The sequence below is a fragment of the Anabrus simplex genome, chromosome 1 (assembly GCF_040414725.1).
Source record: "Anabrus simplex isolate iqAnaSimp1 chromosome 1, ASM4041472v1, whole genome shotgun sequence".
In the NCBI taxonomy this organism is placed as follows: Eukaryota; Metazoa; Arthropoda; class Insecta; order Orthoptera; family Tettigoniidae; genus Anabrus; species Anabrus simplex.
This window is the reverse complement of record NC_090265.1, coordinates 1727108993-1727133328: the sequence shown is the minus strand read 5'-3', so window position 1 is coordinate 1727133328 and position 24336 is coordinate 1727108993. Positions and strand designations below refer to the sequence as shown.

The following is a 24336-nucleotide window of genomic DNA, read 5'->3' as shown; positions in this document are numbered from 1 at the left end:
CGTGACGCCACTTGGATTTCTCCTGATTTTCCTTGCGTAATTCCTGGATGTATTTCTCTCTCTCTCTTCTTGCCTCCAATTTCTTTTTCTTCCTCCCGTATAGTTAGTTTCACTATTTCTTCTCCACGTTCCTCGAATATTTTCATAGGGTCTGCGTCGTGCATTCCTTCGGTAATAATCTCTCTCCTCGTCACTTCTGTGTCCTGACCTAGGAGAACGGTCTCTCGGTGACATTTCCTTTGTAGTTCGACCGCTAGGTCTCCCTTGATTGAATGAAGTTCCGCTGTCGGCTCGGACGACTGTAGCTTGCAACACCTGTTGCTCTTGACCGAGATTACGTCGTGGCTGCTCTCTCGAAGTCAAATCGAGTTGTCGAAGCACGGCCTCAGCCTGAATTGCTGTCTGCGCGTTCGAAGCAATCATTATACGTTGAATGTCCGCTGGAAGTTGCCTTATTATTACACGGACTACTTCAACTTCTGAGGGTGGCATATCAAGCTCCTTTAGTTTACGTAATTGAGCCGAAAAATAATCAGCGTAGCGTGTGGGCGTAGAAGAAGCGTACCTCGTAGCGTAGAGTTCTGTTTTTAAATTATGCTGTAAGTCATTGTTCCAATATCTCTCCAGAAATGCTTTCTTAAACCCTTCAAAATCTTCAAATGAATACTTGAACGCTTCATACCATGTTAATACTGAATTCTCCAAATAGCGTTCAGTCACCCTTAGTTGGCGTTCAGGAGGTATCTTATTATCTCTAAAGTATTCCTGAAGTTCACGAATGAAGCTTTTAGGAGTAACGCCTTTAACCTTATTGAACTTCTTTGGCTGTTCCTCATGTAATTTAATAATATTAACGATTTGAGTCTGACCTGAAATATTGGCTGAATTTATCCCAATACTGTCCTGATTTATGTAAGGATTGGTGTTATTTATGGGATTAGCCATGTCCACCCTATTATCTACTTTTGGAGTTGAAGACGGGACTTCACCAGACATTCGCTTCTCCAATTGACCTTGCCTTTCCAATAATGTAGAAGCGTACCTCGTAGCGTAGAGTTCTGTTTTTAAATTATGCTGTAAGTCACTGTTCCAATATCTCTCCAGACTCTCGCCCTGAAGTTTGATTATCTTAAGCTCTTCAACAAGTTCCTTAATTCCATCCTGAAGTTCACGCTTCGATGCTTCGGACTCAGCTTTTACTTCGCTAATTTCCTTGTCCACTTTCGTTTTTATTTCTTTAAGACCTGTCTGTGTCTCTTCGATAGTCTCGTAGAAATATTCTAGCCTTTCTGACGTGGTTACTTGGGAAACTTTTATTTCTGCTACGACTCCCTTTTCCACCTGTTTCAAAGTTTCGCAAAGGCCGGTAAACTTTTTACTCCATGCTGCCTTAGTCGCTGTAAGGTCCTCTGCATTGTCCACAATTTTCTCCTCAATATTCTGGAAGATTTTCTCCACCTCATTTTTTGTATTTATCAAGCCCCTGTAGTACGTCTGTCTGGACTTTAGCGAGTCTCTCACTAACTTCGTTCGACATATCAGCTAACGAACTTGTAATACCCGCCTGTATTTCACCTTTAAAGTTTGAGAAATTCTGTTTGACTGCTACAAGTTCACTTTGAATGGATGCTATTTTCCCATTAAATAATTTCACATCCGTGTGCAGTTTATTAATGTTTTCGTCCGTCCTATTCTGTATTTCTTCCAATGCACTTTTAAGATCGGATTTAAATTTATCCTGTCCCTCGTACAGTCTAAGCTCAAATTTAGCCTGATTTTCACTAAGGTCCTGTTTCAATTCCTGTTTTAATTTATCACTGTTCTCGGTCAGTCTAAGCTCAAATTTAGCCTGATTTTCATATAAGGCCCTGCTTCAAGCTATCTTTCAAATTTCCTAACGCATTCTCCAAAAATGCACGCCATTCATCCATAATAACAAACTTTTTCAAAGGAACGGCAGTTCAGACCTCGGGGAGAATAATATCAGAGTATACACCAGAGTCCAGTTCCACGTCCACCAATGAATTAAGCTCACCTCCTTAGGGGAAGATTTGTATATCATTTCAATAATATTTAACTATTAAAATCCGAAATGTTGCGCAAATGCAGTCGCATAAAAAAATGAAATTTTCCTAATCTTCAAGATTTTGTTTCAAGCATTCAACATGGCCCTTCCTAACTTTAACTAAAGTGCACTCTGCCACAGAGATCTGGGGTAATAAATGTTATCAAATAACCCAAAATCCTATTGTCGCCGCATCTTGCTTATGTCCAAATTTTGGACTACAAGATCGAGTCCTTAGATTGGCGTCGCCGATGAAATTCGGGCCAAGAACGTTACGGGCGCCAAATTTGTACTACCTGCCCCGTTTTGCCGGGCAGCCCAGCCGGTAAGCAAAAGTCCCAGAGGCGGAACGTTCGCTTACAGGCAACGCTAAATTATAGGGGACAGGGACAATCTAAGGACTGACGACAAATGAAAACACTAAAAAGAAATGGGTTTTAACATTTATTAAATAAAATATCAGCACTTTCCAGATTCTATAAATATTTTCAAAATCTTGAAATAAAAATATTTAGCTCTTCCCTGCCGGAATTCACCCACAGTTCTTCATTAAATTTCGTTCTGCAAAGATACGAAACTAAGTCTTAATAAATCGTATTAGGAGATTAAATAAAATAATTATTTGAGAAAATCCTATCTCCAGATATCAAAAATCTGAATTATTTTTGATTTTTAAATATTATTTAAATTAACAATACTCCGCGATTCATTTTACCGTGAGTCAAATTTTTACCTCACACGAAAAATCCAATAAATCATTTCCATTAATTAAATATTGTTCTAATTAGTTATTTAAGCTTCAAATTATATAATAAAATTATTTTAAAATCCAATATCCAACTCATTAGATTCTTATTTTTATGTCAATTGTCCTAGTGTTGTGCACAACTCACAATAAAGACTTAAAATTCTCGCATTGTAGAGTTAAACATTTTACATTTTGTGAGCTTAGTTCATTGACGCGATCCTTGCTTAAGTATTTCCCTCGAAGCAAAGATCCTAATCTATCTTTTTCCGTCATAAAATTACTTAAAGATTCATAATCGAGCCAAATATGTTCGCCACAAAACAACAAAAAATCGAACTTTACGCGCTCAGCGTACACATATCATGATGAAATACAACCATGAAAATCACATTTACAAACAAAATCAGTCATTCATCCATCTCACATTCAAGCTTTGGTCCACGGTAATATTATCAAATAGATTTATCGAACCCTATCTCTTGATTTTTAATTTTAAATTTTATTTGAAACATGAGAATTTCTTCCGATGACAATATCAGACAAGGACTACCATTACGATCGTCTGACGTGTGATTGTAACAGGATTATCACTTTTCCAATGAAATAGATTCCACAACGATGTTCCAGGATAATTTTACAGTAGAAATCATCACTAAAAATTCCATAGAACTGCCTACAGTCACAGATAAATAAACATTCGCGCATACGGTCTACATTATTTTTAATCTCTTATTGTCTCAAATTATCGATCAACATGTGCTGCATAAGAAGAAATTATGTTCAAAGACACACTCTCTTCCTTAACTGACTCGTGTAATGGACACACAAATAAAATCCTTTCTTAAGATCCATTTACAAGTCTCAAAAATACCAATAACAGTAAATGCAAAATCTGTGGACATTCAAGCCACGACCAATATTCCAGGCCAACATCTACTTCAATATAGCACACATTAATCACTTATAAGCACAGTAATAATTATACTCATGACCTTTAAACATTCTATTAGACCGTAATAATGTCAATTATTATTATTATTATTATTATTATTATTATTATTATTATTATTATTATTATTATTATTATTATTATTATTATTATACGCGCGCGGTCGCGTCATCGCAGGCTATGGTTTAATGAAATCATAGATGACTCTATTCTATCTCGAATCTATGGTAAACCACAAAACATCAAGGAAAAATCCTAAATTCACAGAACACGTCGATATTCTGTCCCAAATAATTCAAAATTATTCCATCATTATTTTATAAATTAATGACTATTATCGCGTGGGTCAAATATTTTTAACACTTTCCTCAACTTATCATGGGACAGTGAGAACATGTCACGAAGCACTCACTCAAATAGAACAAATTATAGGTCCCAAATACACTCTCACACACATCAAATCTACCAACACCAGTGAAAGAAGAGTGAAATTCCTAACTACAAAGACTATTAGAAATGATTTCAAATATTCAAGCAAGGACTACGTCTACATAATTATTACAACAGAAAATAGAGAAAGGTATAATTTAAAATCTTAGCTGTAGTAGACTTGGCTTCTGGATTCGGTTGATGATCAGTGAATATTTAACCAAACTCCATCTCCGATATTATTCTCTCCCGGGCTGAATTATGCCTCACATTTTAATTATACATGGCTGCAGCAGGCGAGGACTTAGGACAATTACAAACTCCGTCATAATGCTGAAGTTCCATTCTTCCGAAATATTACAGGAGTGCTAGGGATCTTCCGTCTTCTGGTGAAAGCTGAAACTAAAAGATCTGTTTTAGAAATAGTTCTCAACACACACTCGATTCTTCAAGATGGCACAGTTTTTACCTACTTTAAAATATTTTCTTCAGATTTATAAAGTTAAGGAAATCTGAACTGCTGCGTTTCTGATATTTCTGTGTCACAAAATTTCCTCAGAAGCAGAAAAATTATCGTCTCTCATCAAATGAATGCTGGTAATGTTCCACGTCGGATACGCCGTTTCCAATAACACATGTGCTCGAACAATTATTCCCGTAGACAACTGAGCAACTGAGCGAATGAGCAGAATGAGCATAATGCAAATGAGAAAGATTTCCCCAAGAACATGGGTATTTATTTCTTCAAGACGTAGGTGTGTTTGTTAATTGAATTTTATTGGCTGAGATTTAGCGATCGGGCTAACCTTGCGATTCAATTGGTTAAATATCATGACGTCAAAATCTCAAAGTATTGATCGCTTTTAATCTGGTCGAGTTCCTGTCCACGTGCCACCCCTCTGATGTCTTCAGCAAGGCACAAAAAAACCCAGACTCGCTTACACGGCACGGGAAAACCTGTTTTACTGTGGGCTAGCAGACAGTGCAGAGTTGAAACCACCTTCCTGGATGATAATTTTATCCATTGTTCCACCCCAGTAATAAAATATTCTTTCCACACAAACCAATAACCAATTTTCAAGGGTGCAATAAGAAGGCTAAGCTTTGGGCTGGTTCATCAAGTAATTAAGTTTCCTGACACTTACGTTTTAATAATTTCATATAATTCCATAAAGATGTCGATATGATGCATATTTGCCTATGCCATTTAATCTAAATATTTACTTCATCAGGAAATAAATTAATTATTTTGAGTTGCATGACAATATTTTATTTCTTATCATATTATATGTCATGTATTTGATAGTTGATGTTCTACCTGCTCAGCATGTGACGAAATTTAACGCATTTTCACGTTTTTAAATCTATTGGAAGTGCCGTTACTTATCGAATCGGACTAAACCAGACTATTATTTGATGAAAGATTGAGAAGATGTTTCACAGGCACGAGAACTCACGGGCTTGCTGTACTGCGACTGTGTACCTTACTCGCTATCGTTCATACCGCGTGACGTCAGAGTGCTCCAGCCAATGGAAGCTTGAACCGCCGGAGTAGCCTACCTTATATTCTAGTTACCTTGACAAGAAGTACTACTAGTTTAAATTTAAAATCCTAAATCCGTCAACATCATATACAAATTCACACAAATCTTATGTATTTCCAGTGCTTAACACTACAGCTTACAATACTATAGGTTGAACTTACTACTAGCTTAACATTACAAGTGAGAAGAAAGTACAGTTAAAAACAACAGCAATAAAAACAACAACAACAACAACTACTACTACTACTACTACTACTACTACTACTACTACTACTACAAAAACATGAGTGCATCAAGCAATTCCCTGGAAAGTGAATACCACAAGACAACTTCTAGTTTCACAATCTAAACCAAGCAGAAAGTCAGTGTCCGTAATTTACAACTTTTACTTTTCACTTTACACTAGCACTAATGTTCTTCTTAGAAGACTTGATACCGGAAAGGAATCTATCAAAGACTGCTGCAGGTAATTTATTCCAATCCCTTATGGTCATGTTTACGGAGGAAAACTTGCCCACGTCCGTATGCTGGTTTCTAACTCTAATTTTATGCTTATGATCATTTCTCGATAAGTATGATGGAGGTTCCAACCTATTTCTAACACTACTCCACGCAGTCCTTCCCGTATAGCTCTTATACAGACCACACAGATGAGCTCTAGTTCTTCTAGATGCAAGACTTTCCCAATTAATGGTATTCCTCTTATTCCCGGTTGCGAAACACATCGCTCTTCTTTGACTTTTTTTTAGGGAATGTATTAAACCTACCCTGTACGGATCCCAGCACGCAGGTCCATATTTTCGAGAATCGGTCTTACCAAGCATTTATACGCTTTATTTTCGGCACCAGAATTTGTTTCCTTGAGATTCCGTGTAATAAAACGTATCGATCTCCAGGATTTCTTAACTATAATTTCTGCTTGCTCTGACCAGTTTAAGTCTTTTCTAATAGTAACTACCTTCTGTAAGTACTTAAAACTATCAACTTCAACAACACTTTCCCCTCCAATTTCGTAATCCCTCTTTCCTGTCATTTTATTTTTACTGAAACACAATTTCTTGCTTTTCCCCTGTGGATTTTTATTCGATTTTCACGCGCCCATTTTTCAATCGTATCTAAATCGTGCTGAAGCAACAGTTCGTCCTCCTCTGTCTTTATCTCCCGATATATGACGCAATCATCGGCAAATAAGTACACATCCGATTTTGTCGAATCAGGCATGTCATTCATGAAAAGTACCGTATGGAAAGAATTGGCCCAATAACGCTACCCTGAACCACACCAGACGTAACATTTAAGTTATTGGAGAAGATAGCGTTTCTCGCACGCGCACCCTCTGAGTTCTTCCATTGAGGAGGTCTCATATCCATTTCGCAACTCTGATGTCAATGCCCTAACTTGTTAAGGAGTATGTCATGTGGCACAAGATCGAATGCCTTAGCAAAATCAATTACTATTGCATCAATCCTTGACCCACTGTGCAGCTTATCCTACATATTTTGACATACGGAACAGAGCTAACTTTCGCAGGAGAAGCCTTCCCTAAAACCATGCAGCCCCTTAAATATCATCCAAGAAGAGTCCCATTTTAACCTCAAATAACCTACTATGAGTTCACCAGGTTAACCCAAAACATTATTTATTTCCTTATCCCTCCATACCCCGCACACTGCCCATCCCTTTTCAACACTTTTTAAAATCATCTGATTACCTCCTATCCCTTCCTCATTATCTCCCCTTACCGGAATATCATTAAGTCCTAACTCATCCTAACTCGCCCAATTTTACTTAATTTATGTATAAGCCCCATTAATATGGATAGATGCATATCGAATTCAATTTTGTTCATCAATTTGTTTCCAAAGAGTCATGCACTGTCGAAAGGCAATGGGAAACCTTTACTCCCGTATTCTCAGCTCGGTAAATTATGTGAAGCAGGCTGCTATCCTGCTTACACATAGTCCAAGTGAGACACTCTCCTCTAACAGGTTAGCGACCTACGGTTGACTGTACAGTCCTAGCCTCCAGAGCACAAGGAGAGACATGACTCAGAATATATCCGACGTGCCCAGTACTATTCCATAACGACTGTTATCCCGACTCTCTGTTCCACTTACTCCGGCCCTCAGCCGTTGTCCGCGGTTCACGAACTAGATCGTGACTACAGTCACTCACACAACAGTATGCTGAGGTCATGGTTGGGCACAAAAGCGGTTCAGCGACAAAGCAGCCGTCAAATACGCCTATGAAATGTTTTTCACGAGCTGGCGGTTGAACTAGGAAACGTGTGTGAATGCTCTTAATATTTAATAAAAAATCCTCGTCATGGAGTTCCCATTGTGAGAAACTTTGCTGCCAACTACCAGCGTACAGGGTGTTCCTTGATCACCAACACACTCATTGGGAGAAGAGTACTCGCATTTGCGACAATAAGCATTAAAGTTCAAACTCGTAGACAAACAGTACGAATGAATAAAATGTGTCGCTTCTTGTGCAAGTGTACTGCCTGTCGTAATATTTTATTATTCTCTTTATAATCATTCTTTTCACACTCACCACTAATCACCAGCAGTTGTCAGTTACTCCGATCTCAAGACGTCGTGTTTTACTGATTCTTTACTAAACATTTGTTTATTTTCTCTGGATCACTTGAAGTAATTCGTGAGGCAGGGCCCAGAAACTTGCTTAGAATATCGCCGGGCTGAGTGGCTCAGACGATTAAGGCGCTGGCCTTCTGACCCCAACTTGGCAGGTTCGATCCTGGCTCAGTCCGGTGATATTTGAAGGTGCTCAAATACGTCAGCCTCGTGTCGGTAGATTTACTGGTACGTAAAAGAACTCCTGCGGGACTAAATTCCGGCACCTCGGCGTCTCCGAAAACCGTAAAAGAGTAGTTAGTGGGACGTAAAACAAATAACATTATTATTATTATTTATTATTAGAATATCGATATTTCACTTTGCACGACTACAATATACTTTTCGGTTCTCTCTCAGATGGTCTCGAAAATATTTTTTTTTATAACAAATAGTTTGAAATTACGACGAACGTACGGAAATGCTGTCTCAGTTTCAGAACATACGCCGTGAAGTTGGTAGAAGGACACGCATGTCACCGTTATCCTCGTGATTGATATTATTCAGGAGAGCAGGAATGTCTTTATTTTCACACATGAACACGTTTTAGGCAGCCTTCGCAGACTTTAATAGTTCTCACAGGCAGCAAGCTACAACTTCTAGATTGCCAGATTACAAGGTCACATTTGCATCATAGCCATTCCTCCAAGATACTGACTTATCTCAGTCTGATGTGAGGAAACGCAGTCCAGTCGCAGGCTTTCTCACTTGTGGTTGGCAGAATGTGTGGCCTTGTCCTTACCGTTTGCACTCAAAGACGAGGATCAGTTCCATTGGAGAGTAAACAGCACTTGTCTGGTCGTTACATCCTCCTGAGACAAACAGGAGGTCGTCTCCACTCTCTGGTGGGATCACACAGTTTTACAGCCAGATGATCTTCTTGATGTGGGGGGGGGGGGGTGTGTGTGTTCTCTATTGTGTGACCTGACAACTTCCTTGTGAGGAAGAAACGGAAACCAGATTTTAAGAAGTACCGAATGCATCTCACAGTGGATATAGACCAAGTGTTCGTAAACCTCTTTGCTGAAAAATTCCTTGATTTGTTTTGTACTTGAGTTTTTCAAGTTATTTAAGTGAGTAATGTAATCATATCTTCTAACCATCGCAATTTGGATTCCTCAGTCTCAAAATCTGCCAGCATGTTTCGTAGTGAAAATACAGTAGATATGGTACGTAGCACGGTAGCTAAAAAGAGACGGTAGTTGTCGCGCGCAGCCGGCCAGGAGCGTGTGGCGTCAGCGGACCGTGGACCGTCTGCCAGGCGCTGTAACTTACTGCAAATCAGCGTGCCGAGCACTCCGCTTATGTTCCTTATCACAATTACGTTTATGGTGTAATAAAAGAATTCACATGAAAACCACTAAAGTATTGCATAGAACTATTATGTACATTATTTTGTGTGTGTGCTTTCGTAAATATTGCAGATAAACTTTGAAATCCAGAATAGTGAGACCTTTTGCTAATATATTTAAAAATTATTTTCAAATGTTCCAATATACCGTAAATGTCAGTATTTACATTTCCCAATCCTATACACGTACAAATTAAATAAATCAGAGCTTAACAATCAAGAAATAATATTAACCGAAACAGGCTGTGGATTTTCAAAGTCTAAATAAAATACACTAGATTAAATACTGCATGTTGTTACTTTTCCTGAACATAGTAAGTGCTCTACAAACATTATTGATTGCTTATTGCTGACCAAATAAAATATAATATAATACTAAACATAACAATAATAATAATAATAACAATAATAACAATAATCGTTAGAAACTGAGCCTAACCATCGTCGTCTTGGTCTCCCTCTACTTCTCTTACCCTCAATAACAGTCTCCATTATTCTCCTAGGTAATCTCCATTCGCCTCACATGACCCCCACCGAAGCCGGTTTATGCGTACAGTTTCATCCATTGAGTTCAATCCTAAATTAGCCTTTATCTCCTTATTCCGAGTACCTCCTGTCATTGTTCCCACCTGTTTGTACCAGCAATCATTCTCGCTACTTTCATGTCTGTTACTTCTAACTTATGACAAAGATATCCTGAGTCAACCTAGCTTTCGCTCCCGTGAAGCAAATTTGGTCTGAAAGCAGACCGATGTAAAGATAGTTTCATCTGGGAGCTGACTTCCTTCTTACAGAATACTGCTGATCGCCACTGCGAGCTGACTGCATTAGCTTTACTACACCTTAATTCAATCTCACTTTCTATACAGTATTACCATCCTGGGAGAACACACAAACTCAATACTTGAAATTATCTACCTGTTCTAGCTTTGTATCACCAATCTGACATTCAATTCTGTTGAATATCTTACCTACTGACATCAAATTAGTCTTCGAGAGGCTAATTTTCATACCATACTCATTGCATCTATTTTCAAGTTCCAAGATATTAGACTGCAGGCTTTCGGCACAATCTGCCATTAAGACCAAGTCGTCAGCATTCGCCAGACAGTACCGCAGCTTCAACTCGACAGTTTCGTAACATTTTCGAAGCATGTAACATGACAATTTTACCTCTCGGACCAACCCACCACACTAATAGCAGTCACACCCTTCTCGATCTAATAATAACAAACAATTCAGCGAAAGTCCTGCAACATGGACAGACATCAGCCCCGGGGCTATCTGGACATGACATAATCTACCTGTCCTACCAATTACAAACTCCGAAACCAAGGTCGAAAATATTATCATTCAGAGACCTCAGACGAATTGACGCAGATAAATTAGAAGAAGATGCTCTTTCCGTGCCGTGGATGGAGATAAATCGCGCCAATAATCTACAGGAAATGGTCTCAACATTTAATAACCTAGTAACGCAACTCTACGATCGGCACGCCCCAGTGCGTACGGGAAAACGTTCCAGAGCTCCTAAGCCGTGGATAAATGACGAAATTCGCCACTTAATGGCTAAACGAGACGCTGCTCATAGACGATACAAGCACTACCCAACGGAAATGAACCACCAGACTTATAAAACACTGCGTAATAAAACGACCTCTAAAATCCGAAGCGCTCGACTACGTTACGCCCATAACTTGATTAGACCTGACGTACGCCCTGCGACGATGTGGAAATCTATGAAATATTTTGGTATCAATAACCAGAAATCTAACGATGAACTAAATGTTAACGTAGATGAATTAAACGACCATTTCATCTCGCCAACGGGAATTAATCCGGTCGTAAAGGAGAAAACTATTAATACATATGATAATACGCCATCTCCACAGAGAGATCAATTTTACTTCAGTCACGTCACACCGCAAGAAGTGATTGACTCAATAAAACGCATCAAGACCAGGGCTAGGGGCGTAGATAATATAGGCCATGAAATGCTCATGAAAATTCTCCACCACATCATTTATCCATTGGTGAATATTTTTAATTACTCACTGCAACAGGGGACTTATCCGGAAATATGGAAAATAGCCATAGTTCGCCCGCTTCCGAAAATAAGACTTGCGAAGGACGTCGGTGACTATCGGCCGATTAGCATCTTATGCATATTGTCAAAAGCTTTAGAATTCATAGTTCACAAGCAAATTACCGACTATCTTATTCAACACAATCTTCTTGATATCCACCAGTCCGGTTTTAGACCGAAACACAGCACCTGCAGTGCATTAACACATGTGACTGATGACATAAGGCAAGCTATGGACAACAAACAACTAACAGTTCTAGCGTTATTGGACTTAAAGCTTTCGATACTGTTGACAGGGACATACTTATATCCAAATTAAATAGTTTAAATTTCTCCGCGAGTGCACTCCAGTGGATCAGATCCTATCTCACCGGTCGCCAGCAGTGTGTACTTATCAACAATGAATATTCAAATTGGCGTACGGTCGACGTAGGAATACAAGGATCTGTACTGGGCCCCCTATTTTTCTCTTTGTATATAAATGGCATATCTTCCGGATTAAAACACTGTAAATACCACTTATACGCTGATGACCTACAGATATATATACACAGCAAACCCGAAAACCTACACTCAGAAACACGTCACTTGAATGAAGACTTGATGACCATAGATATATGGGCCAGAAATCACGGTTTAAAATTAAATCCATCAAAATCCCAGGCAATAATTATTGGTTACCCTAAATTACTTTGCAAGCTCAATCGAACAGCGTTACCACAGTTGTCCATAAGTGGTACACCCATACAGTATAGCCAAAATGTTAGAAATCTTGGCATAATATTTGACGAACATCTGTCCTGGTCTGCCCAAACTATATCTGTGTGTAGGAAAATATACGGAACGCTGCGCTGTCTCAGTAAATTCAAATTAACTTTCCCTTTTAAACTAAAGAAAATTCTTGTTGAATCACTCGCATTACCTCATTTTGATTATTGCGACATAGTTTACAACAACCTAGGAGTAGACTGGGGAAGGAAATTACAGTGCGCTCAGAATGCCTGTGTAAGATTTATCTGTGGACTTCGTTACGCTGACCATGTCACACCGTCTTATATGCGGCTCGGGTGGCTTCGCCTGCAAGAACGACGCACACTTCATACTCTTTGCTTCTTGCATACTATTCTTAAAAGTTCTCAACCAGCCTATCTCCGTGATCGAATGAAGCTCCTCTCCACAGACCATAACAAAAATACCCGATCCTGCAGCACCATGTGTTTATCCCTTCCTGTACACAGAACAGCAATCTACACGAAATCATTCACCGTTACCGCAGCCCGACAATGGAATCTCTTACCAGTGGACGTCAGAAGCATGTCCAGCAGCTTAGCTTTTAAACATGCCTGTGTCGAAATACTAGGTAAACATGCATGAATCATCAAATTATGACCTGAAAACACCTACTCCTACCGCCTCTTCATCATCATTTCCCTCTTCCTTTCACAGATATTCTTCTTCTTCCTCTTCTTCTACTTCTTACTAATCCTTCTCTTCACCTCTCAACTGAAGGCGATATTTCGGTGTACTGTAGAAATGTATATATTTTCTAAACTTTTTCTTAAGTAGTTGTTATAGTACTCATTTTTCATAATTATATTCTTAGTACTCATTATTCATAGTTATATTCTTAGTACTCATTATTCATAATTATACTCTTAGTACTCATTATTCATAATTATATTCTGCACTTTACGTACGATTTATATTATATAGATTATATGATATTTTTTTTAAGTGTGGTTACTTTTGTTAATGCTATTACTGTTACTATTGTCCATATTATCATATTATTGTCATCAGTAGTTATTATTAAGTGTTCTAGGTTAAGACTGGTTAAGTGTAAGAAAGGGAGTACATCCCTAACTTTGCCAGGATAAATAAAACATATTACTATTACTATTACTATTACTACTACATTTCCACCTAACTGAATCCCTCCCTGCCACTTTATACCTTTCAGCAGATGATCCATGTAAACAACGAACAGCAAAGGTGAAAGATTACAGCCTTGTCTAACCCCTGTAAATATCCTGAATCAAGAACTCATTGTACCATCAATTCTCACTGAAGCCCAATTGTCAATATAAATGCCTTCGATTGATTTCAGTAATCTACACTTAATTCCATAGTCTCCCAGTATGGCGAACACCTTTTCCCTGGGTACCCTGACATATGCTTTCTCTAGATCTACGAAACATAAACACAACTGGCTATTCCTCTCGTAACATTTTTCTATTACCTGGCGCATACTGAAAATCTGATCCTGACAGCCTCTCTGTGGTCTGAAACCACACTGGTTTTCATCCAACTTCCTCTCAACCACTGATCGAACAATCCCTTCCAACATGCCCGTGAATACTTTGCCTGGTATACTAATCAATGAGATACCTCGATAATTATTGCAATCCTTCCTGTTCCCTTGCTTGTAGATAGGTGCAATTACTGCTTTTTTTCCAATCTGAAGGTACCTTACCAACACTTCATGCTAATATTATTATTCTATGAAGCCACTTCATCCCTGCCTTCCCACTATACTTCACCATTTCAGGTCTAATTTCATCTATTCCTGCTGCTTTGTGACAATGCAGTTTATTTACCATCCTTTCCACTTCCTCAAGCGTAATTTCACCTACATCATTTTCCTCCTCCCCATGAGCTTGGCTGTTCGCAACACCACCAGGAAGATTTCCTTTTACGTTGAGAAGATGTTCAAAATATTTCCTCCACCTCTCCAGTGATTCCTTGGGATCTATTATGAGTTCACCTGAATTACTCGAAACACTATTCATTTCCTTTTTCCCTCTCTTCCTAAGATTCTTTATTACTGTCCAGAAAGGTTTCCCTGCTGCTTGACCTAGCCTTTCCAGGTTATTACCAACATCTTCCCAAGACTTCTTTTTGGATTCAACGACTATTTGTTTCGCTCTGTTTCTTTCACCTACGTACAATTCCCTGTCTGCCTGGGCCCTTGTTTGGAGCCATTTCTAATAAGCCTTCTTTTTACGTTTACAAGCTGCTCTCACTTCATCATTCCACCAAGATGTTATATTTTCCCCGTCTTCACACACAGTCGTTCCTTGGCATTCCCTTGCTGTTTCTACTACAGCATCCCTGTATGCCACCCATTCTCTTGCTATATGCTGAACTTGCTTACTGTTTTCGGTTCGAAACTTCTCACTAATCGTGCCCATGTACTTCTGTCTAATTTCCTCGTCCTGGAGATTTTCTACCCTTATTCGTTCTCAGACAGATTTCACTCTCTCTATCCTAGGCCTAGATATACTTAGTTCACTAAAGATCATATAGTGGTCTGTATCATCGAAAAATCCCCGGAAATCTCGTACATTCTTAACAGACTTCCTGAATTCGAAGTCGGTTAAGATATTGTCTATTGTGGATCGGGTACCCCTAGCCTCCTATGTGTAGCGGTAAATAGCTTTATGCTTGAAGAATGTATTCGTAACTGCTAAACCCGTACTAGCACAGAAGTCCAGCAACCTCTTCCCATTCCTATTAGCTTCCATATCTTCCCAACTTTTACCAATCACCCTTTCGCATCCTTCAGTTCTATTTCCAACTCTCACACTGAAATCGCCCATTAGCCCTATTCTATCCTTGCTGTTGATCCTGACCACGATGTCACTGAATGCTTCATAAAATTTGTCAACTTCATCCTCATCTGCAGCCTCACATGGTGAATACACTGAGACAATTCTCGTCCTAATTCCTCCAACTGCCCAATCTACCCAAATCATTCGCTCATTTACGTGCCTAACAGAAATTATGTTGCGTGCAATGGTATTCCTGATAAACAGTCCTACCCCATACTCTGCCCTTCCCTTTCTAACACCCGTCAAGTACACTTTATAATCTCCTATCTCTTCTTCGTTATCTCCCTTTACCCAAATATCACTTACTCCTAGCACATCCAGATACATCCTCTTTGCTGACTCAGCCAGTTCTACTTTATTTCTTCCATACGCCCCATTAATATTGAAAGCTCCACATCGAATTCCATTTCGTTCGCCAAGTTGTTTCCAAGGAGTCCCTCGCCTGTGAAATGGGAGTGGGACTCCGTTACTCCCGTAGGTCCAAGGCTTGCTTAAAATGTTCTGAGCTCGGCAAATTCATGAAGCAGGATGCTACCCTACTTACACGTAGTCCAAGTGAGGATCTCTCCTCTAATGGGTTATGGACCACCGGTGGATTGTATAGTCCTTGCCGCCTGAGCACAAGGAGGGCCACGAATCAGAATATGTCCGAGATGCCCACTCCCATTCCATAGCAACTGGTATCCCGGCTCTCAGGACCACTTACTAGGCCACTCAACCGTTGCCCATAGTTCACGAACTAGGACGTGACTACAGTAACCCACACCATGAATAATAATAATAATAATAATAATAATAATAATAATAATAATAATAATAATAATAATAATAAATATCCAGTAGTGCATGAAGCCGTATTTTACAAAAGTATATTAGAGCTGGGATGGTTTGTACAGCCTACCACCGCACAGCACGGAATTTTAACAGCACAAACATGACATATACACTGGGATTCACTTCATTCACCAACGATATGCACAAATTCACGACTTTCAAAACTTTCGCAAACCTCGAAAGTAATTAAATAATTCAGGAAACAATGTGCAGACCGCAAACGAACAGCAATGCACCGAAATTCACTGCCTTGAATGAAATCACCGACACCATAGAGTATATAGACTGATATTAACGCGCCAAAGAATGTGTAGTGTAATGGGAGCGACGGTCCAGTGACGTCACAACCACGTCAGTTTACTGCACATCCGTCTCGTGACACCTATCGACTCTCTCCTAGCTACCGTGGTACGTAGTGTTCCTCACTTCGTCGTAATCGCCAAGAACTCACTCTTGGTCTCTGTGTACTCCAATGTAAACAGTAATTTACAAAATGAGATGCGAACAGTTCGAAGGCATAGAATGAAAGTTGAGTGGCAATAGCATCCATTCCTCTGTACCGATTACAGAATCTCCTGAACCCCAGACCAAATAGTGATGATGATGATGATGATGATGATGATGATGTTTGTTCTTTAAAGGGGCCTAACAGCTAGATCATCGGCCCCTAGACCAAATAGTGACATCGTCGCTAATAAGACAACGAAATCGAACTTCGCTGTTCTAATAGTCTCCGTGATATGAGCTCGGAAATACAACCACGTCATCTCCATTGTATTGTAATGGTTATAGCGTCCGCCATATCAACTTGCTATGGGCCGGGCTCGTCGCCGTATAGGCCCACCCGCTTACGCTTCGGCCGCGCCAATCACGAGCAAGACTTAAGTGCTGGATCGGCCCCCTCTCTTTTCTGTCCGTGGTCGCGCCGCGCCGCATGGGACGATGGAAATTAGCAGACGATTAATCTGGAGTCTTCCATCTCGCGAGGTTCCTGGATACATCTAGCATCCGGGCCGTTCTAGAAGGGCCGACGCAGGTATATAAGAGACGAGTGACTTGCCTGGAGTTAGTGAGAGTGAGATTGAGTTTGCTGGTGTGAGTTAGGGAAGAGCACAGTCAGTGATAGCCTGGGCTGAGGTGTCAGCCTGATAGAGTATCTGTCTTTTGGAGCCGAGGACTCATTCCTGTTTCCCTGACGACGTGTGTGTGAGTCCCTTGGAGCCGGCTGCTGTAGAAAAACCTTGGGTGTTCTGGAGCAGCGCGAAGAGAACACTGGGTGCCGACGTGTGCCCACTGCGAACGGAGTTCGGTGGATTGAGTGAACAGCGGATGCTATCCCGAGCTGCGAGACTGACGTGTAGGCTGTGGACCGTGACAGCGCTAACGAGTGTGACTGAGTGGCTGAGTGAGTGTAGTGTAAATAATCGACGACTCTGTGTGTGTGTCATTGTTGGACCTAGGGGGATATTTTCATTCCCCTTCCCATAGGGAAGGGCGGGACACCTAGAGGATGACGCCCGCTCTCTCTGGCCAGGAGAGGTGAAGGGGTTGTAAAGATTTGATGGCGTTAGGAGATGGGTAATGGAGGAGATATTATTAGGGAGATGTGAAGATGTGGCCTCTTGGCTAAGGGTGTAGTTTGTTCTGTGCTTTTTATTTGCGATATTGTTACAGATATTTATACAGTTGTTATAGATACATATACAGATTTTATTACCTATATTGTGCTAGTGCAAGTTGTGGGTTTGGTGAGTAGGTTAGCAGAGATTTCCAGGATAGGGTAGCAATGTAAGAGAGTGGAGGGTTGCTGTGATATTGGAGGTGAAGATGGCTAGAAGGCGAAGTAGGTCAGTATCGGGAGGGGTGTACGAAGAAGCTAGTTTGGGGAGCGGGTGGGATAAGAGCTTGCAGGGGCGGGGCGGGTGGAGGGGCCGGCCGGGGGCGACGGTAGAAATTGTTGGGAGGCGAGCGCACGGTAGGAGGTGCAGAGCGAGAATGCTCAACTCTGTAGTGCCGTCTGTAGATGCGGGCGCCGGTGCTGATCAGGCGTTGAACATCATCTGAGGTGGGAAGTAGTAGCCGCACCATGTACGTGGGGCCGTTGAGGTTGTGGATTCGAGACGCGCGGCCGCCGGGGACGCCTGTCGCTTGAAGTTCCCGTAGGATGTCCTTTTCTGAGATGGAAGGTTCGATGCCACGAATAACACAGCTTGACAGTGCGTGATTCGATGGTGGAGGCTGCTGAGGCATAGGGGCGAGTGCGGCTGCGTCTCCTTGTGAGGCTGGTAGTGGCGATGGCTGTGCTGCGGTGATTGGATCTATAGGGATTGCAGGGGGTTGCTGGGGACTAGGTTGTGTGGAATCCGAAGAAGTGATGGGTGATGACATTATAGGCGAAGGGTGGCTAGTCGTGGTACTAATGGTGGGAATATGGGAAGGAGTATAGGCCGAAGTAGTGATGGTGGTAGTAGTAGTTGTGGAGAAAATGCAGGTGGGGGGCGGTGGGGGCTGCTGGGTTATTCGGGGCTGATGTTCGTTGACGGTGGGAGTAGTGGAAGGGTTATCGAAGAGCTGCTCTAGTATGTACGCAGGAGTAGGCACCACTTCGTAGAGTCTGCTGTTGATGGTCGCGGTGCAGGCTTGGAGGCGTGCATTTCGTCTTGACTGCGTAGGTATGCCAGAATCTGCGTCGATGGTGAGGAAGTGGAGCGTTCCAGGAGCCTGAAAACATCGTGGACTGGGACGGCGGCGTTACGAAGTTCGGAAAGAATGTCGTCTTCAGTGATGGCGGTGTCCACGTCTGTAATGAGGCAGGAGTACATGTCGTTGGGGAGGCGACTGCCAACTAGGCGTCTGCCTGTATATGCTTTATTGAGCTCGACTGGGTTGCAATTAAAGTTGAGGGCCACCCGGCCGGAAAAAAAAAGTTCGATGCGTGTGTTTCTGTGATTGTAGATGGAACATGAGAAACTAGAGAGAGAGAGAGAGAGAGAGAGAGCGCGAACCGTGTTAAGTGTACTTGTGTAAGTTGCAAGCTCGGCAATCGTGTTCGTGCGTGTGTAAATGTGTAACTGTAGTGCTTAGTTAATAAATCTTAGAAATAGGACGCTACCAGGTTCTGTACTCATTTATTTACCCCGCCAACACGTTACAATATTGTAAAATGTACAGTGTGCTTTACTTCGAACCGATACAGGTAGGTCTTATGGCGACGATGGGGTAGGAAAAGCGTAGGAGTGGAGAACGGCCTTGGTTTAAATGAAGGATTGTACGGATTAATTTAATTCTTGTTTTCATGCCAGTGAGATTTCAGTTCTTTACAACTACCAATATTGTGCTCAAGAAACGAACAAGTTAATATCTGAATAGTTTCATAGATTATTAGGTCACGTACATTAGCATTGGTTCCATAGAGTATGATGATGGCATTTAAGTTATTTTATTTTTTATTTTATGAAATACTTCCTCTCATGCAGAGGCTGCCTTGCGACGAAGTATACTTTTACATTTATTTTTAGAAGATAAATAGATATACTGTACTTGATAAATGTTGAAGGTAACCTAATTTTAACAGTGATTTCTTAGAATTATCAGTGAGCCCCTTAAGGCTATGTTGGCAATCCCCCGTAACGCTGTAACTGGCAGAGACATCTGTTTCCAAAAATTAGCGGCAAAAGCGGGAATCGTTCCCCTTGCTCCAATCATCAGACCTACTATGTCGATTTCCTCTATCTGGTATTTCTCCCTGTAGTAAGGAATTGTTGATAAGTAAATATTCCTTTTCTCTATGTTAACATCTGAGGGCTGCGACTTATGGCTTTCAAAGCGAATTGTGGGGTCGATGATGTAACCTCTCTTCTTATTCTTGAAAGCAATGATGTCAATCCTTCTGTGGCTTCCGTTGTCCGCTAAGCCATGAACCTCTTCAAATACCTGGAAACCATGGTCTTTTAGCGTTGCCGCAATTAGCGAGCGAATGTTATGATGACGCGTATTCCTTAAAAGTTCACCATGAGGACAAGATCCCAGAACATGCGCAAGAGTTTCAATCTCCTTGAGGCAGCGCCTACAAAGGGAATCGTTCTGAGATCTTCCTGGTACCGATCTAACTGCTGAAATGTTTGCTGCCATCTTAATTGCTTCACGCCATTCACTACATGATAAGCCTTGATGGTCTCGAATCCAGGAGTTGGCAGGAGTATATTCATTGTACAAACATACACCTCTTCCTTTCTGCTGCAAGTTACACCACTCACTGAATGTCCTTTCTCTCAGTACTCTTCTCACTTTCCTGGCATCTGTTATTTCTAGGCGTGGTTTGTGCAACGGAACACGATCGACTGTAGTGAAGCTAGACGAAAGTATCGTTCATACAGGTATAAATCTCTCCACTCCGGTGTTTAGTCATGTATGTAGCTTTCTCAAGAGAACAAAACTACACACGATATGGTTTGTAATACCCGTTATAATTCCATTCAAATGCCGCATATTTAACAATGAAAGTGTAACTTATATTCATAACATCTACAGTCTATTTAAATTTTCAAAATACTTCTTAGATACATATGATGTAAAATACAATTTCATCTGTGCAAGCTAGTGGTACTTATTTCTTACATTTATCTAACATCTGTAGCTATAGTTAACAGTTTTAGAACATCAATAGTAAGTATAATTCTAACGTTCTTTTTAATAATATAGTTTCTGTGCTTGATGATTACAGTATGTGACCACCACCCGTAATAGATTTCTCATATAAACTCACTTTGTTCCAGTGTGTTTCGTGTCATAACCTCTCAGTAAGCTTTATATTTGATGCGTATGAGTACGACGAGCCAAATAATGCGTGGTTTGAATGAAGGAGAGATTATGGACTCTTTAATTGATGAAATGCCTTCTGGTCGAGAGAGTGTAGTCAGTGATCAGAAAGACAGGGATAGTGACTTTGATTCACCTTTACTTCTTGACAGAACTTGTATCGTAATGTTACATGGTATGGTGAAAGTGATGAAGAAGATGCAGCTGATGAAGCTGATAAAGGAGTATCTAATGTTTCTAACTCTATACACTATACCCAGATGAAAGCGTACAATCCGTTTTCCAGTCAGTGACCGGGTCACGGATGGAATGAATGAAGCCCCGATCTTGCGGCGAGGATAGGAATTGTGCCGGTTGCCGAAGCTTGTCACACTGCTCTGGGGAAATGATTAATGACTGACAGATAAAATTAAATGATATTGGAGAGTGTTACTGGAATGAAAGATGACAGGGAAAACCAGAGTACCCGGAGGAAAGCCTGTTCCACTTCCGCTTTGTCCAGCACAAATCTCATATGGAATGACCGGGATTTGAACCACGGAGCCCAGCGGTTAGAGGCCGACGCGCCAATGTGAAGTAAAATTAATTCTATACACTATGTTCCAAAATTCATAGAATATGCAGGTGTTGCTGATCACATAAAAGCCGTTGAATCTCAAACTCCGTATGTACTCTCCTTACAATTCATTTCTGATGAGTTAGTTAACCTTATTGCTTTTCAAACAAATCTATATTGCACTGATATTACAAAGCCTTTCACTCCAACTAGTGCTGAGGAAACTAGGGTATTTTTTGGAATAAATTTATACATGGGTATTACAAAAAACAGTTATAGATATTACTGGTCAAATGAGCCACATTTCCACGACAGGTATTTATCACACCTTATGTCCGTGAAGAGATTCAGTTTTATACACAGTCACATTCACCTCAATGACAATTCAGTTCAGCCTACTAGAGAACGCGCTAACTATAACAAACAGTACAAAATCCGACCTCCGAATGATTCCCTGTCTAAGTCCTTTTGGGAATGCTATAAACCTCACTTTTAAGATTCACTTGACGAGGCAATGGTAAAATTCAAAGGAAGATCTTCGTTGAAGCAGTATATGAGAGACAAGCCTGTGGAGCGGGCATGTTGTGTGATGAATCATATTATAATTTAAAAGTTCAGATATACACAGGGAGAGTGGGAAGAAAACAGAGACAGGGCTAGGACAAAGAGTGGTCACAGGTTTGGTGAGTGGAATAGAACCGCTTTGTTTACAAGGACAACTACTTCACTTCTCATGAACTGCTCAAATAATTGAAAGAAAGAAACAGCTATGGATGTGGCAAAATAAATCCAAATAGGAAAAGACTTTCAAGCTCAAAGATGACAAGAGCCTGAAAAGAGGGGATTTCGATTTCAGTGTCAGTGACTGTGGAGTTAGTGTGTATAGGTCGAAGGACAAAAAAAGGAGTAAATTTAATTTCTTCTCTGCACAAAACATCTAATGTATCCAGTGTTGATGGGAAAAAAATCGATGACACTCGAAAAATTATTCCTCGTCCTCTTGGGTTGAAGGATTACAACAGTGAAATGAATTTTGTTGACAATTAAGACAGGTTGAAAAGAAGATACCAATTAGACAGGAAAATACTTATCTTCCATTTCATAGGCTTCAGTGCCATAAACGCATTTATTATGCACAAAGAATTAAATATGCCACGCCTGAGCAACATGGATTTTAGACGAGATGTTTACAAATGTCTTCCATCTCATCGCATTGTTAGATTGAATAGATTTCAGGTAAATGGTGAATCAAGAACATCACCTATGGAGCCAGGAAAACGCAATGTTCACATAACAATACGTCTCGAGAGCAGTAGGCATCAACCTCAGCACCTTCAGTCACCAAGGAGATGTGTACTCTGGAGTACAAGGAAGACATCAGTGCGTACAAGATTGCTGTGTGTCATATGTGATGTTCCACTCTGTCTCAGGAATGGAAAAAGTTGTTTTAAAGACTTTAATACCCAACACCATTGAACAGTTTTCCATTGATATCGATTTCATTCACATTTGTTTACAATGCACTTGGTTACACACAACTTTTTAATGTTCTAAAGACACAAAGTGAAGTTCTCCTACCAGGGTTGTGGTCACACAGTGTAACCACAATTAACACCCTTGCTATACACCCGTATGGCATAAAAGTGTATGAAACTCGCACATTTCGTTATGTATTTGAACTAACCCATGCAAAAACTATTAAATTGTGTAAAAATTAAGGGTTACGTTTCTTTTCCCCTTGGGGAATATAATCTAATGTCACACTAGCCCCTCAAAGAGTTAACTTCCTCTTGTTTTCAGCTACAGAGAAATGATCAAGAAACTCACCCAGTGCAGCGACATCCTTACGAGTGCTGTTTCGCTTGCTATTTATTTCTCTGAGTTGGGTGTTAAGAATGTCCCAGCCACCTCATCGGACGACCTGCGAAAAACTCAACGTCATATTCCGATAACAGAGAGGAGATATACCAGGCAAAAACTGATAGTTAACGTGTGACAATTTACAGACTTATTCGCTGTAACAAAAAACTGTGTATAAAGATCCAATTTTAACATAGTTTGTGACCAAAAGTTATAAATTTATTCTCAAATACTGTAAAAATTAGTTTAACTTTATGGTGAATCAATCCACAGTTAAAATAACTACGTCTTTGAGAATTGTCTACGCCATTCCTGAATTGAAAAATATATGAAGAACAGCTTATCATCGGAAAAACATTCGATGTCGGCATTGTTTCGTAAATTTCATATTTCGTGATCTTGTTAATGATTTTTAGAGTACGGGTCATTAAACAAAAGTATTGGTATTGTCCACGCAATATTGGTGTCTGTGAAGTAATATTTAGATACTTTACAAAGAAGTGAGATTGTTTGGTTTTTTTTTTTCCTAGCTTTACGTCGCACGGACACAGATAGGTCTTATGGCGACGATGGGACAGGAAAGACCTAGGAATGGCAAGGAAGTGTCCGTGGCCTTAATTAAGGTTCAGCCCCAGCATATGCCTGGTGTGAAAATGGGAAACCACGGGCTACCAATAGTGGGATTCGAACCCACTATCTCCCGGATGCGAGCTCATAGCTGCTCACCCCTAACCGCACTGCCAACTCGCCTGGTAGTGAGATTGTTTAAGGAACATTGGCTGCAAGAGACACAAGTACAAAAATATCACCAACAACAAAAGTGGTTTGTTGTTATTTGTGAAAACGAGA

At 40.5% G+C, this 24336-nt stretch overlaps 1 long non-coding RNA gene across 1 annotated transcript in view; it reads left to right on the top strand.

Moving 5' to 3' along the window:
* Positions 1–23966, top strand: part of LOC136882402 (uncharacterized) — a 73161-nt gene extending 49195 nt beyond the window's left edge. The window contains exon 5 of the long non-coding RNA XR_010861170.2: positions 23428–23966. This is a non-coding gene — a long non-coding RNA (uncharacterized lncRNA). The remainder of the gene's footprint in view (positions 1–23427) is intronic.
* Positions 23967–24336: the final 370 nt, after the last annotated feature.